We start from the raw sequence: 16,416 nt of genomic DNA, 5'->3' as shown, positions 1-16,416 counted from the left end.
TGTTTTGATGTTGACAGCTCGGGAATCTGTCAACCAGCAGCTGGAGTTTTATCTGCGGGACTTCAGCAGTATGAGGTGAGTTTTCCTCACTATACCCAAGGGTCTAAGGCACCAAGGCCGGCCCTTTTGGATTGTTATCCTGATATGTTATGCTAGTATGATTTGTTAGATCAGTATCCTGGTAGATAGGATGGTATTATGCTATTATGATCTGTTAGATCAGTATCCTGGTAGATAGGATGATATTATGCTATTGTGATATGTTAGATCAGTATCCTGGTAGATAGGATGGTATTATGTTGTTATGATTTGTTAGATCGGTTTGTCTGTTTATAGACTGTTATGTGACTATATGTTATATGTGCACATGTTTGATTGGTGGTTGAGGCTCATCGGCTTTGTGCGAGAGCCAACAGAACTGGGCATTCCAAACCAATGGTTGTGGGCCGTGAGTATTCCATCCCGAGGATGATTGGACTCATATTGTGTGGGCATTCCAACCCGATGGTTGTGATCCGTGAGTATTCCATCCTGAGGATGATTGGACTCATATTGTTTGGGCATTCCAACCCGATGGTTATGGGCCGTGAGTATTGCATCCCAAAGATGATTGGACTCATATTGTGTGGGCATTCCAACCCGATGGTTGTGGGCCGTGAGTATTCCATCCCGAGGATGATTGAACTCATAGTGTGTGGGCATTCCAACCTGATGGTTGTGGGCCGAGGGTATACCATCCCGAGGATGACTGGACCCAAAGTATGTTGGCATTCCAACCCGATGGTTGAGGGCCTTGGGTACTCCAACCCGATGGTTGATTGGACCCATAGTATGTTGTTTGTGATTATATGTGTATTGTTGTGTGTATGGGTATTTTGGGGGAACTCACTATGCTTTGTGCTTATGGTTTCAGTTTATTGTTTCAGGTGCTTCAGATGTCTCCGCAAGGCGAAGGCGTGACCGTACACATCCTCGTGTTTTGGACTTATGGTTTCTGCGATACTCTGATATTAAACTATTTTGAAAACATTTTGTAATAACTAATGGCTTTTGGATGTTTGAAAAAGTTTTTAATTGGCTTCATTTTTTATGGGTGTTACAAGTTGGCATCAGAGCCATGGTTTGAGTGAATTGGAGGAACATTCGTGTGAATCCAGTCTCAAACTAAGGAAAATATTTTCAAAATAATTTTAAATGGTTTTCAAAATAAGAAACGGAGGATGCAAGTGTACGATCAGTCGGAGCCAGTAAGTAGACCCCAAATACTATGCAGTTATTGATTATGTGATGTGTTAGAACAACATGCTAGTACTAGGCTAGGGATCTCCAGGAATTGCATGATAAAATTGCATGATTGTATGATGCCTGATAGCCTAAGGTTTTCCTTATATGAAATTGACATCATTGCTGTAGTTGCTTAGTGTATGCATCACGACCGTACATAATTAAGATCTTATAGCCTGAGAATGTTTGGTTTGGCCTTATTTCCTGTTCTTGTTTGATGAAGGGCTTAGGGTAGGATCGGGTATTTAAAAGTCTATAGGGTCCAGTGTTATGTATGACTAACATACACTGGTGCTGCAGGGTTGGTGGAAGTTTCATGGATGGTTGAGTCGTGCGAGGTCGGTAGGCCAGTATGAGATATTTAGCATTCCTCTAGGAGTGAGGATTGAGCGCTCACCATGTTATGTATACAGTTAGGATGTTATGATGATACTTGAGACAAATATGGGTAGATGTGGAAGGTAGTATGGGCCCGTACTACTGAAAGCACAGGACCCATACGCGTAACAAGGAAGTCACAACCCCATGGGTTTAGTTGGGAGTTGGTTCCCTGTTATTATATGGGTTATCGGAGATCTCTCTGGCGTGTTATCAAAATGGTGGTTACGAGACATCTTGAGACCGGGTCCGGGTCAGGATCGGGAGCTGGCAGCCAGGATAGGACAATATTGTCAGAGGATCGTGTCAATGAGATCATCTGGGAGGAGGTGATCGAGATTGTCCGGGGACAGTTGCCGGAGATGTTTGGGTCTATTAAGACCGCCATGGTTGAGTATTTTATGAGCGCTATACAGCCCTTGCTGAGACTAGGGATGAACAAAAGGACCGAACCGGCTGGAACCGGACCCGACCCGGGAACCGGCTTCGGCCAAAATCAAGAACCGAACCGGCCCGACGGTTCTACCGGTTCCCGGTTCCTACCGGTTCTTGTCGTGTCTTCAAATGTTGGAACCGGTCCTCGAAAAATAGCATCATACGGTTCCGGTTTTTGCTGGTTCTACCGGTTCCGGTTCCAAAAATCCACAAAAATAACGTCCCGGTCCCGGCCCGACCGGTTCAATCGGGTTCCGGTTCCGGTACCGGTTCCGGCCGGTTCCCCGGTCCATATGCTCATCCCTAGCTGAGACGGCTGTCGCATCAGCTACAACAGTTGTAACGATGGCAGGGGGAGGAGCTGGTCGAGCTTTCCAGTACCGAGACTTGTTACCGGGACATATTCTGATGAGCAGAGGGTTGCAGTTACTTGGGATCAGGGAGATGTTCCGTGCTCGTTACATTCTGCGGGTTGAGCGGGAAATGCTGGAACAGGGTTTCTGGATTTGAGGCTTCGAGGGTTTTGCTCGAGGCCGGGGTGCGAGTCGCTGGGATCAGGAGAGGAGTGATGATTATGTTCAGCTGGGGTTTTACAGCTGGAAGTAGAATGGTTAATTGATGGATTCGAATGTCATTTTATAGGGCAAGGATTGTGCCCTTTCAATTTTCGAGCTCGAAGGAGTGAGCAGACTTGGGACCCCAAGATCAAGTTGTATTCCAGCTCGGGGTCAGTTAGTTGAAGGGGTTGGTGACAATATTTCAGCGCTGGTGAGCACAGGTGGGTCGATGTGGCATGAGTATCTTGTGAGGTGTACGCGATTATCATCCCTAACCATAGGAGCTAAGATCCGATTCGCCTTGGATCTCTTGTATCAGGCGGTAAGGATTGATTGTGCGATTTATTGCACTTTTGGGATTGGAGACTATGTCTTGGGAGTAGTTTGTAGCCTGATATAGGGCATAGGTTGCTTCAACTACTGCAATTCAGCTATGGACGACTGAGCTGGTGGGTGAGTCAGGGTGCGAGACCCTGAATGATATAATTTCTAGAGCCCGAGAGTGGGAGATCTGTTTGGAGCACCTTGGGAAGAAGGGTATTATGTAGGAGGTCTGGGGATAGGGTCCCACAGGATGGTTATTCAGCATTGTCAGGATTCATTGGTTTTAGTAACCGATATTGATTGGCGGATGAGAGCGCCAAGGGAAGTAGCTCGTTGTTGAGATATTAGTTGGAGCACCTATCTTTAGGTCTTCAAGATTTGAGTGTGAGATCATTCAAGTAATAGAGATTGTCCTTTTCACTGGGATTTAGGAGGTGTTCATCTAGTTCTTAGAAGTGTATGATCACTTGGAATTGGCTAGTGATGGAGCACTAGTTGATAAGCGCTAGTGGTCATCGGGTCGATCATTGTAAGGCAAGAAGGATTGGGGTCTTTCAATTCTCATGTGCCTTGAGAATTTAGTTGATTCTAAGTGGGGGAGAATCATCTAGGGTTTCAGAAGTGGGAGCAATCTTGAAACTGGGGTAAGTTTCACATCGTTTTCAGGAAGGAAGACAACCCAAGTGGCTGTTTAGTGAGGGTTGTGTTAGTTGGGGGTTCGGTGAAAGTCCCCAGCATGAGAAACACGTCTTCTTGGTGCTTGATAGAAAAATTTAGGGAATCAGGTTGGGGTTCTAGTCATGTATTGAGTTCAGATCAGGTGTTCGGTCGAGTGTGTGGTCGACTCTGCGGGTTTTTGGATTGATAGATTGAGGGTAAGGTATCAGATTGCGGTTGTGTTAGGGCGAAAGTGTTGTACGACTGCGGGGGGTAACCGTAGCATTTACGGGTTTTTTTAGATGATTAGGCCATGGTGGTCCAGTTTGTAAGATTGTGGGTAGACCACGGCATGATTGGAATCAGGAAACGGTAGGTCGTTGGAGACAGGGCATGATGTAAGACTACAGTTATTCTGGTAGCATTCAATTTTTGCATTGGATTCGGTGGCGACCGGTTGTCAGGCTGTTATGATCGGATGGATCAAAAGGATTGGTGGAGCCATGAGTGGCAATATAGTTAGGGCAGTTATTGCTAGTCGGGCTTCCTTCGGGAATCGAGTGGAGCGACTGTAAGATCGCTCGTTGGTTCAGCAACCGGGCAGGAATCCGGTATTTCGGATGAGTTTTCTGTCAAGCATAAGTGTATTGTAGGGAAATATGGTATGTGACTCTGTCTTTTAGTAGGAACCCCAGGTTATTACTAGTTGAGTAGCCAGTTGGGAGATAAGTGCAATGAATTCAACAATAATGATCCAGTATGGGCAGTCTGTCAGGGTGTCAGACCGTCTTGAGACTACATATTTCGGATTGAGTAAGGCGATCCTATTGCGAGGAATCCGTGTGTCATCAGGTTTCAGAACCCGGCGAGGGTTGGATACGGTTGCCTTGGAAAGGCTGGTGTATGCTTATAGTTGTGGCCATATAGTTCAAGTTGTCTGGCGTGTAAGGAATGATAAGAAACGATTTCGAGGACAAAATCGAATTTAAGTGGGGGAGAGTTGTAACATCCCGTTTAAATTAGAATAATTAAATAATAAACTCGGAACCCCGAGAAGTAATTTTATAATTATTTTATATTATTATAACCCAAAAATCAAATAATAATTAGCGGGGTGTTGGTTTCGGGGAAGCCAAATGACAAGAATTGAACCTACGAGGGTTAAAGTGTAAGTTCGGGACTTATTTTTTATGGATTTTAGAAGGCAGGGTGTAATTGGTAACTTTTGGACTCATTCTGGAAGGATTTATGGGAACTGGGGTATAAAGGGTAAATTACGGACTTCATTTGAAAACAATTTTGTAGAGGAGGGGCCATTTGGTAACATTTGGACTTGAGTTGTAAGCAAAGAAGAGAATGAGGGACTATTTGCGTCATTATGGGGCGATCTTTATATGGGACGGGTATATAACCTAAAACCTGTCACCCTCTAAACCCTAACTCTAATCGGATGTTCAGCCGCCACCCTCACCTCACTGCCCTCCAGCCGCCACTCTCATTCCTACTGTTTCCGGCCACCGTCTCCTACCCACCGGTGTCGGCAAGTGAAGCCAATCATCGGCGCAACCGCTGACAGCGAATAAAAGCCACGCACGACGTCAAACCAATGGGTCGACAGAAAACCATGAGGCGGGGTTGTCGCTGCTGTCCGTTGCCATTGAAGTTGTGAACCTTTTGGATCGGCGAGCATCGTTCCCCATTAACCGGTGAAACTACAATGCTCTTCATCGTCTTCTTCTGCAGCTGTAATCGCCGTCGTCTCCATTCCGGGCGGCTGTTGAGGCTTGTGTCCTTCTCCGACTGCCACGCGCCACCGTGAGGGAGGTGGCTGAGATTGGATGCTTTTTCCGATAGAAACTCGCGTGTTGAAGATGTGTGAGCGTGTGTTGACATGTTGTTGGCATGTGATCTCGGAAAATCATCGCCACCACCGTGAGGTGGTGGCTGTCGACGCAAGTCGACGAAAATCGCCGCCTGCCGCCTCCAGATTGATGATGGGTGTGTTTTGCGTGACCAGCTCGTGTTTGTGTGTGTTTTGGTGTTGCTCCACGAGGATGGGTGTGGTCATTATCCGGAAACCATGGAAGACCACCGTGGGTTCCAACCATTATGGTTACCGCCACCTTTTCTATTTTGCCACCACCAGCCGCCGCATGGTGGTGGATGTGTGCGTGTCTTTGCGTGTGTGTAGTATTGTGTGACCAGGAACGAAAAGTGAACTACCACCACCGTGAGGTGGTGGCTGCCACCATCTACCACCGCCGGCCACCACGAGGGTGGTTGTGTGTGTGTGTTTATTCAATTAGTGTGTGTGTTTATTTTTGGGTTAAAGCATTGTAAATTGTAATTAGCGAATAGTGTAATAAAGAAAACTCATAACCACCACCGTGAGGTGGTGGCCGCCGCCATGAGCCGCCGTTGACCTCCACTACCCGAGGTAGTAGTGGGTGGTACCCGACTAATGAAATCCTAGTGGGCCTAATGAAATCCTAATGGGCCCAATGAATCCCTAATTGTCCTAAAAGCCCAATCATGTTACTAATGGGCTAGTATTTGGGTTGGAAAACCCTAATTAGGGTTTGGAAAACCCTAATTAGGGTTTGGAAAACCCTAATGTCATGAAACCCTAATTTTGGGGATTGATCGAGACCCGCACTGGAATTATTTGCTAAACTTGAAATAATTAATTAATAATCATTTGCAAATTAACCTAAGGCAATATTGGACTTAATGGATTAAGTCCTTAATGGGTTAAGTAAGAACACTTAACCCTAATCGTCATTTCATGTGAAAACCCTAATTTCACTTGGGCTTTGAGTTGGGCCTTCCTATTGGGCTTTGGTGATTGGACTATTGATGGGCTATTCAAGAACAAGTAAATGGACCAAAATAATTGTTTGAGCTTTAGGATAAGGCCCATGTGAAGGACTTGGGCCCAATTTGGAAAATTGGGCCATAGGTGGGCCATAACTAGGCCTTAAGGATTATGAGATGTTGGACCAATTGAAATGCTAAATGTTTGGACTGGGCTAAGTGGTTGGGCCTTAGGTTAAGATCATGTAGAGGTTTGGGCCCAATTTGGATAATTAGGCCATATTTTGGGCTTTGGTCCATTGGTTGACTATTTAGCCTTTAGAGTGTGAGTTGGACCTTGAGCTTGGAACCCAATTATTAATTGGGTGTTGTTTTGATGTTGACAGCTGGGGAATCTATCAACTAGCAGCTGGAGTTTTATCTGCGGGACTTCAGCAGTATGAGGTGAGTTTTCCTCACTATACCCAAGGGTCTAAGGCACCAAGGCCGGCCCTTTTGGATTGTTATCTTGATATGTTATGATAGTATGATTTGTTAGATCAGTATCCTGGTAGATAGGATAGTATTATGCTATTATGATCTGTTAGATCAGTATCCTGGTAGATAGGATGATATTATGCTATTGTGATCTGTTAGATCATATCCTGGTAGATAAGATGGTATTATGTTGTTATGATTTGTTAGATCGGTTTGTCTGTTTATAGATTGTTATGTGACTATATGTTATATGTGCACATGTTTGATTGGTGGTTGAGGCTCATCGGCTTTGTGCGAGAGCCAACAGAACTGGGCATTCCAACCCGATGGTTGTGGGCCGTGAGTATTCCATCCCGAGGATGATTGGACTCATATTGTGTGGGCATTCCAACCCAATGGTTGTGGGCCGTGAGTATTGCATCCCGAGGATGATTGGACTCATATTGTGTGGGCATTCCAACCTGATGGCTGTGGGCCGTGAGTATTCCATCCCGAGGATGATTGGACTCATAGTGTGTGGGCATTCCAACCCGATGGTTGTGGGCCTAGGGTATACCATCCCGAGGATGATTGGACCCAAAGTATATTGGCATTCCAACCCGATGGTTGAGGGCCTAGGGTATTCCAACCCGATGGTTGATTGGACCCATAGTATGCTGTTTGTGATTATATGTGTATTGTTGTGTGTATGGGTATTTTGGGGGAACTCACTATGCTTTGTGCTTACGGTTTCAGTTTATTGTTTCAGGTGCTTTAGATGTCTCGGCAAGGCGAAGGCGTGACCGTACACATCCTCGTGTTTTGGACTTAAGGTTTCTGGGATACTCTGATATTAAACTATTTTGAAAAAGTTATTAATTAGCTTGATTTTTTATGGGTGTTACAAAGGTGATAATGGATAAGGTGAATATGATACAGTTCCGCTTAGATACATTTAGGGTGCGTGTGTTGGCTCTAGGCTAGATCCATCTAATATAAATGGACCCTATTCTTGCTCATCATGTCCTCAATCATGGGGTTCAACCTAATCGACCCTTTCTTGACCAGTGGATCATGTGCATTTTGTTTATATACTAGAATGAAATTCGATTGATTACCTGCAAAAGGATAATACTAGGATCAAAGTGTTCAGAAGGAGGGTATTCCCAACGTTAATGTAAAAATGACGATTAGGGCCTCTGAGCATGATTTTAAGTTTGCTTATTTTTGTATCTAAGCAGACAATGATGATATCCGTCTTTGTTTCATTTATTCCTTAGAGGCCGGTTTTTTAGGAAACGATCATCATCGGTCAGTAAAAATGATATAATGACCATTTTAGATAACTTTGGTTGATGGAACACATATGATGCTTTTACTTTTAACCTAATTGCCGTCATTTCATCATTTATCATTTACGGTCATGTAACATGTACTCATGGGCATGTCACGTATGGAACCACACATACAAGAAAATGTAAAGGGAATCCTAAACAATTGAGAAATATATTATAGTTGCCATTGGTAGGGCACCATCCATGTATACAATATCGAGATTAGGGTATTCCTTCAAGGTATTATGAAATCTTATCATTATTTATTTATTATTAATTAATCATGAATGTTTTGGGTTGACATTCTTGATCGTTCAATTGAAAAATATAAAAATGGGAGACATTCCCTTGTATATATCTTTCGTGGCATGAAATAAGGGTATCATCCTTCAAGTGATTTTTTTAAACGTTACGACATCATAAGGTTGAAGCATGTGACATTCGAACCCGGGTCAACTCTGTTTTGGAGTGTTTAATACCAAGTGATCATCATAAGGACACCTTGATGGTGGTAATCCATCGGTTGAATGCATGAAAAGGGGTTACAAAACTTACGTATTAAGATTGTAAAAAGATCATCTCAGAACCAAAGGTACGTTTCTTAACATCAATTGTTTTCATTACTTACTAAATTAGATAATTAGTTAATTAATTATGTATGTACATGATACTTAATGCTCGTGTACGAGGAGGAGTTTGGTTATCAATGGACTAAAACCACACATTTTGCTTGATGTTTTGGTGGATCTTAGGCCACCATCGAAGAATTGGTAGAAAGACTTTCAAAATAGCCTCCGTGATCATAGTCTTCAAAATTAAAATCTTTAAGACCAGAGTCTACATACATACAACTGTCTCTACCTTAAAGATTGTCTCTAGGACCATACAACTGTCTCTACCTCAGAGATTGTCTCTAGGACCATCAGTACCACCACACATGAGACCACCACCAATAAGAGCATCATTATAAAAAGCAATACTAGTAAAACCTGATGGAAACGTAGGTTACAAAACATTACTCTAAGCGGAAAAACATTTAAAAATTAAATGATTAGGGCACATGCAACCTAAGAAGGATCTATGTCTTTTATATAAAGGCAACATACTATGAACTATCAAACTACAAAATTTTCCTATTAAAAACTGAATTCATAAGTATGAATACATACCTTGCTGATTGTTGAAGTAAACAAACAAGAATCCTTTTGTTGATCTTTTGGAAGCAAGCACCACAAGCTTCATGCGTCTAGTGGTTCACACCCAACACAAGCAAGAAGGATATTTAGGAGAAAGGAGGTAGGAGCTCAAAATTTCGACCAACCCTTGGGACGAATGAGTGTCACACCCCAAAACCGGAACGGCGGAAACGTTCGGGGGCGGAGGACGTCATGTACAGTATCACAACAAATCATAGTAGTAAACAAGCAACAACATCATCCATTGCATTAATAGTATAATTTAATACAAATGTGTGTTCTGTTAAGTTTATAAGACATCAAAAAAGTAAATCAAAATAAGTGATGAGTCTTGAACGAGCTCCATCTTCTCAAAATCTGGCATCGGTACTTGTCTACTGATGACCTGAGAATACAAGTTATTTTGAAAGAGTTTATCAGCTTTAAAGCTGGTGAGATCATAAGCATTTTAGTGTCATTGTTTGTATGAAAATGTTTGTAAGTGTTTGATGTATAAATTTGTAAATGTTTGTAGTAAATGTTTGTATCTCCTAGAAAATCCTATATTTTCTACTAAACGTAACCTTCTACCAAGGCATCAATTGTTATGTATGTTTGTTTCTTATAAGTGTGTGTATTTTCCCAAGTATGACTATCATTAATCAAAAATATAGTTTTACATTACCTTTTATGTGAGAAGATCACAATGTGAATGCAATGGGGAAATAATAAAGTACTGTAGTGTTGTATTATAGTAACTACTGCTGTACTAACTACCTTAAACCAATTGTTATTTAAAGTATGAATGTGATATGCCTGTACCATACTACCGACTAAAAACACGACGATTAAAGACGTCGGAAAAAATGACATCTGGCACCCGTAGACTTGCAAGTCCCACTGTAGCGAGCAGCAAGGTGTAGGATAGTCAATCCAGTATAGATCTATACACAAATTCACGCTCTCCTTCTAGGAGACTCTGGATACAAAACGAGCCATGACAGGTGATGCCATGCCCTGAAACCGTGGCTCACATTTATGTTATAATGTTCTTGTATATGTATTGTATGTACTAGTGTAATGTATGTTCTCTCTGTCTAGTATGTAGTATGTTCTCTTTGTTTCTCATCATAGTATGTTCTGTTTGTTTCTCATCATAGTATGTTCTGTTTGTTTCTCATCATAGTATTCTCTATCTGTTTCTCGTTATAGTATTCTCTATCTGATTCTCGTTATAGTATGTATTGACTCATGTATGAACTGACTCATTGTATGTTTCATTGTTCTAGTAATAGTATTAGTAACTTCCTAAACTATACCTATTATAGTTTACTAGCAATGTTGTTTGTATGTAGGAACATGATTGTGTACCTTTGCTACCCAAAGGTACTGAACTGAATGAAGGAACTTTTATATCTATACACATATACATAATATATAACTAAGATTCAAACGACTTTCGGACAAATAACCGATACCCTAAGTCCACAACCAAACAAGGAACAGGAAGCAAGGCGAACTATCAGTCCTAAGTCCTTTCAATCCTACTTATATAACTATATTTATATAGATATGCATTTGACAAAATATAAGTTTGAAAGAGTTTGAATAAAAAGTATTTAAGATGTAAAAGTGTTTGATAAACATTTTGAAGTAGTTTGTTTGATAAAACAGCTAATTGAATAGCAAATCCTTTGTTTGATAATTATTAATCACATGTGATTGATATAATAACTATAATGTTTCAACTTGTATTCCCCCCATAAAAGCATTTAAAATCATTTAAAAGGTAGATTAAGGGGTATGAACTCACCTGTAGTGAGGGGTACTGAAGTATGTTTGGAAATAGGATGTAGAGTGTCAGGTGAAACCTTGAGCACACAAAGATCCTAATAACACATAATGACATGTATGTGTATTTGATTAGTGTATAACAACTAATTATAAGGGATAACACCCTAATAGACTAGGAAACTCTTAGATTGAAGGGATACAATCACATATGATTGCATAACTAGGGTATATGGCCACCCTAAAGAGTTTATGGTCCAAATGACTTGACCAAGTGAGCTTACGGTCAAGATGGCATGACCATTTGGAGTTCACGGTCCTATGACCTTTCGGTCATGGAGTTCACGGTCCAGGGAGATTAACCGCAAACTCATCAAATCTTGTACACATGAAGGTTTTCAAGGGTCTCGTTCAAGGCATCGGATTCTAGGGACCATGCTTTAGCCTTAGGAAGAGTAAAGGCTATAAGAACACCCTTTATAAGGGTTTACGGTCTATGAAGATGCACATGGACTGTAAACACCTTTTGTTCTTGGGTTTTCTTGATGTTTTCTAAGTGTTTAACTAGTGATTCAAGCATATAACAAGCTAAGGGTAGTATACTTACTGATTAGAAGCTTGTAAGGGTGATTAGGATCCAAAAACACTAGTGTTTGTTCTTGGTGTTCTTGGTGAAATGAAGAGCACTTGAAGATCTATCAAAAGAAGAGATTTCATGGATGAAATCATGTATAATCACTAGGTATTGAAGGATATCCACAAATCAAGAGAAGAAATACTTACAATCTTGGAGATCTAAGAGAAAAGTTGGATGATAGTTGAGAGAGTTTTCGAGATTTTGGCTTGGAAATGAAGGAAATGATCAAAATGATCATGAAGTATGTATCTAAAGGGAGTTTACGGTCACCATGACCGTAAGCTCCAAACTTCCTGACCGTAAACTCCTTTTGAGGAGGTTTTACAGTTTGTTAGACGGTTTGGAACTTTAACTGATACATCCAAGCACTGATTTCTTTGATGCACTAGGCTCAGAATACTCAAACAGACTCTAAGCAGTGCTAAAAGTTAGCAGAAATGAGTCTGACTTTGATTGAAATGAATGGTTTATACAAGATAGAAATTTCGGGTTGTCACATCATCCCCCCGTTAGAGAGAATTTCGTCCCGAAATTAGAATTTAAGCAATTAAGTTACAAATAACTAAGCGAAAAGATGAGGATATTTCAGTTTCATTTGATCCCCGCGCTCCCAAGTGAATTCAGGTCCTCGCTTGGCGTTCCAGCGAACCTTCACTATCGGGAGACGACTTTGCTTTGTTTGCTTGACCTCTCGGTCCTTGATCTCTACATGTTCTTCCACGAAGTTGAGGCTCTCATTGATCTCGATCTCGTAGAGTGGAATTACAAGAGTCTCGTCGGACAGACACTTTTTCAAGTTCGAGACGTGGAAAGTAGAATGTACGTTACTGAGTTCGCGAGGTAGGTTGAGTTTGTAAGCTACTGGGCCGATTCTTGCGAGAATCTCGAAAGGCCCTACGTATCTTGGATTTAGCTTTCCACGCTTTCCGAAGCGTATCAAACCCTTCCAGGGTGAGACTTTCAAAAGAACGCGATCTCCCACCTGGAATTCCAAAGGTTTCCTTCGTTTTTCTGCGTAGCTTTTCTGTCGGTATCTAGAGGCTTTCAATCGTTCACGAATCTGAACGATCTTCTCTGTCGTTTCCCGAATGATCTCCGGACCTGTGAGAGTGCTGTCAGGAACTCGTCCTTTAGCTAACTGGGTGTCACCCACCTCTGCCCAGCATAGAGGGGATCTGCACTTTCGGCCATAGAGGGCTTTAAATGGAGCAGCCTTTATGCTCGTGTGATAAATGTTGTTGTAGGAAAACTTGACAAGGGGTAAATGAGTATCCCATGCATTCCCAAAGTCGATCACACAAGCTCGCAACATATCTTCCAAGATTTGGATAGTTCTCTCACTTTGTCCGTCTGTCTGTGGATCGTAGGCTGTACTCATGTCCAGCCTCGTTCCTAGGGAACTTTGTAGCGACTGCCAGAACCTCGAAGTGAATCTACTATCTCTATCAGATATAATGGATATGGGAACACCGTGCAGTCGTACAATCTCCCGAATGTAGGTTCTTGTTAGCTTCTTCATTTTGTCTGTCTCTTTGATGGGCAGGAAGTGTGCAGACTTGGTTAACCTATCTACGATCACCCAAATGGTATCGAGACCACCCGTTGTCTTGGGCAACTTGGTTATGAAGTCCATTGCGATCCGCTCCCACTTCCTTTCCGGTATCTCCGGTTGTTGAAGTAGACCCGATGGTTTCTGGTATTCGACCTTGACCTTGGCGCAAGTAAGACATTTACTTACGAAGGTAGCAATCTTTGCTTTCATGTTAGGCCACCAGTATAACTTTTTAAGATCCAGATACATCTTATCTGAACCTGGGTGGATGGAATATCGAGTTTTGTGCGCTTCGGTCATGACCAAGTCTCTGAAGCCACCGTGTTTCGGTGTCCAGATGCGGTCCATGAGATATATGGCTCTGCCACCCTTGACTTCCAAGTTCTTATCCATCCCTCTCAGGGATTCACTTGCCACATGTTCAGGTTTCAAAGCGTCGAGCTGAGCCTCCTTAATTTGTGTGGATAAGTGTGAATGGATAGTTAGAGTCAATGATTTGACTCTACGACCAGAGTATTCTTTCCGACTTAGGGCGTCAGCTACTACGTTGGCTTTACCCGGATGATAACGAATTTCGCATTCGTAATCACTGAGTAGCTCGACCCACCGTCGTTGTCTCATGTTGAGCTCCTTCTGGTCAAATATATGTTGTAGGCTTTTGTGGTCTATAAAGATAGTGCTCTTCGTACTGTATAGGTAGTGTCTCCAGATCTTCAGTGCAAACACAACTGCTCCTAGCTTAAGATCGTGTGTGGTGTAGTTGACCTCGTGTGTCTTCAGCTGTCTTGAGGCATAGGCGATAACCTTACCTCGTTGCATTAGAACACATCCGAGCCCTTGATTGGATGCATCGCAGTAGACCACGAAGTCTTCTATTCCTTCTGGGAGGGATAGTATTGGTGCGGTGCATAAGGCTCGTTTCAGCGTTTGGAACGCTTTCTCTTTCTTCTCTTCCCAGTCAAAGGTCACGCCCTTCTGGGTCAAAGTCGTAACTGGTTTCGCAATTCGAGAGAAGTTCTGAATGAACCTACGATAGTAGCCAGCGAGGCCTAGAAATTGACGAATTTCTGTAGGCGTCTTTGGTGCTGACCAGTTCTCGATGGCTTTAATTTTGGAAGGGTCCACGTGGATTCCTTCTTCGCTAACCACGTGACCTAAGAATTCGACTCTTCGGATCCAAAATTCGCATTTCGAGAACTTCGCGTAAAGCTTCTCCAATCGTAGTGTTTCCAGAACATGTCGAAGATGTTGACTATGCTCCTCCTTACTACGAGAGTAGATAAGTATGTCATCGATGAAGACGATGACGAACTGATCCAAGTAAGGACGACACACCCTATTCATTAAATCCATGAATACGGCGGGTGCGTTGGTTAGTCCGAACAGCATCACTACGAATTCGTAGTGTCCATAACGAGTTCGGAAGGCTGTTTTCGGAACATCCTCCTCTAGCACTCGTAACTGGTGATACCCGAATCTCAGATCTATCTTCGAAAAGTAATTTGCCCCTTGCAGTTGGTCGAACAAATCATCTATGCGAGGCAGAGGGTAATGATTTTTAATGGTAAGCTTGTTGAGCTCCCTGTAGTCGATGCACATACGAAACGATCCGTCTTTCTTCTTGACGAACAAGACCGGAGCTCCCCAGGGTGAGAAGCTTGGTTTTATAAAGCCCTTGCTGAGCAGTTCGTTAAGTTGACCAGACAGTTCTTTCATCTCTGCAGGTGCTAGACGATAAGGCGATTTGGCTACTGGGGTAGCCCCTGGAAGTAAGTCGATTCTGAACTCGACTTGACGTTGTGGAGGTAATCCTGGGAGTTCTTCTGGAAAGATGTCGGGAAAATCGCGTACTACTTGGATGTTCTTAATGTCCTTCATCTCTTGGCTCACATCGACAACATGAGCAAGGAATGCGCGACATTCCTTTCGAAGGTACTTCTGGACTTGAATACTCGAGATGATACAAAGGTTAGTGCCGAGTTTGTCGCCATAGACTACTATAGTTTCGCCAGACGGCAGATTAAGGCTAACAACCTTTTCATAACACATGATGTCGGCATGATGCAGACTCAACCAATCCATGCCGATAATGACGTCGAAACTTTTAATTGAGACCTGCATGAGGTCGATTGAAAATGAATGGCTATCTAAAGTTAGAGTACATCCTATGTATATACTGCTAGTGCTCTCAGTCTTCCCATTAGCCATTTCTACAGTGAACGGTTCTTTAAGTGCTCATGATTTTTGCTTAAGTAAATGAGCAAACTTTTGATTCACGAAACTCCTCTCCGCTCCACTATCAAACAGAATGCATGCATAAGAGTTATCGAGGAGAAACGTACCAGTGACCACTGTGGGGTCGACAATGGCTTCCTCGTGGCCTATAGCCAAAAACTCTTCCTACTCCACCGGCGTTCCATGCCTTCGGGCAGTTCCTTTTGTAATGGCCCACTTCGCCACAACCGTATCAAGCTTGGCCCACTCCAACGCCGGGGACTTGGTTGATTGGCCTCGCCGGAGCTTTGCAGAAACGGGCAGTGTGCCCCTTCCTGTTGCAGTTTGAACACTGGATTTCCCGGCAGGCACCTGTGTGGTGGAAGTTGCATTTGTTGCACTTGGGCAGACTTCCAGCGTACTGCTTTACCGGAGTAGCAGCGGCAGGTGCTATCGCAGCATTAACTGCCACGACCTGCTGCTTTTTGGCTGCTTTCTTTTTCTTCTTGTCATCCCAGAACTTCCGCTTGGTATCAGCGGTTTTGGAGGGTTCTGAGATGGCTAGGGTTGTTGTTGACGACGGGGTACGGGCCCCATGGTCAATTAGCCGTTGTGCCAACCGCTTGGCACTATCGAATGTAGTGGGGTTTGAAGCCAAGACATTTCCTTGGAATGGAGGCACCAGCCCCTAGATGTATCTCTCTATTTTCTTCCCCTCGGTGTGAACCATGTTGGGACACAGGGCCACCAGCTCGCAGAATCTGGCGGTATAGGAAACTATGTCGGAGCCCTTCATGGTTAGGCTCCA

The sequence above is a fragment of the Lactuca virosa genome, chromosome 4 (genome assembly GCF_052849685.1).
Source record: "Lactuca virosa cultivar CGN04683 chromosome 4, Lactuca_virosa_CGN04683_v6, whole genome shotgun sequence".
Classification (NCBI taxonomy): domain Eukaryota; kingdom Viridiplantae; phylum Streptophyta; class Magnoliopsida; order Asterales; family Asteraceae; genus Lactuca; species Lactuca virosa.
This window is presented reverse-complemented; position numbering follows the sequence as displayed.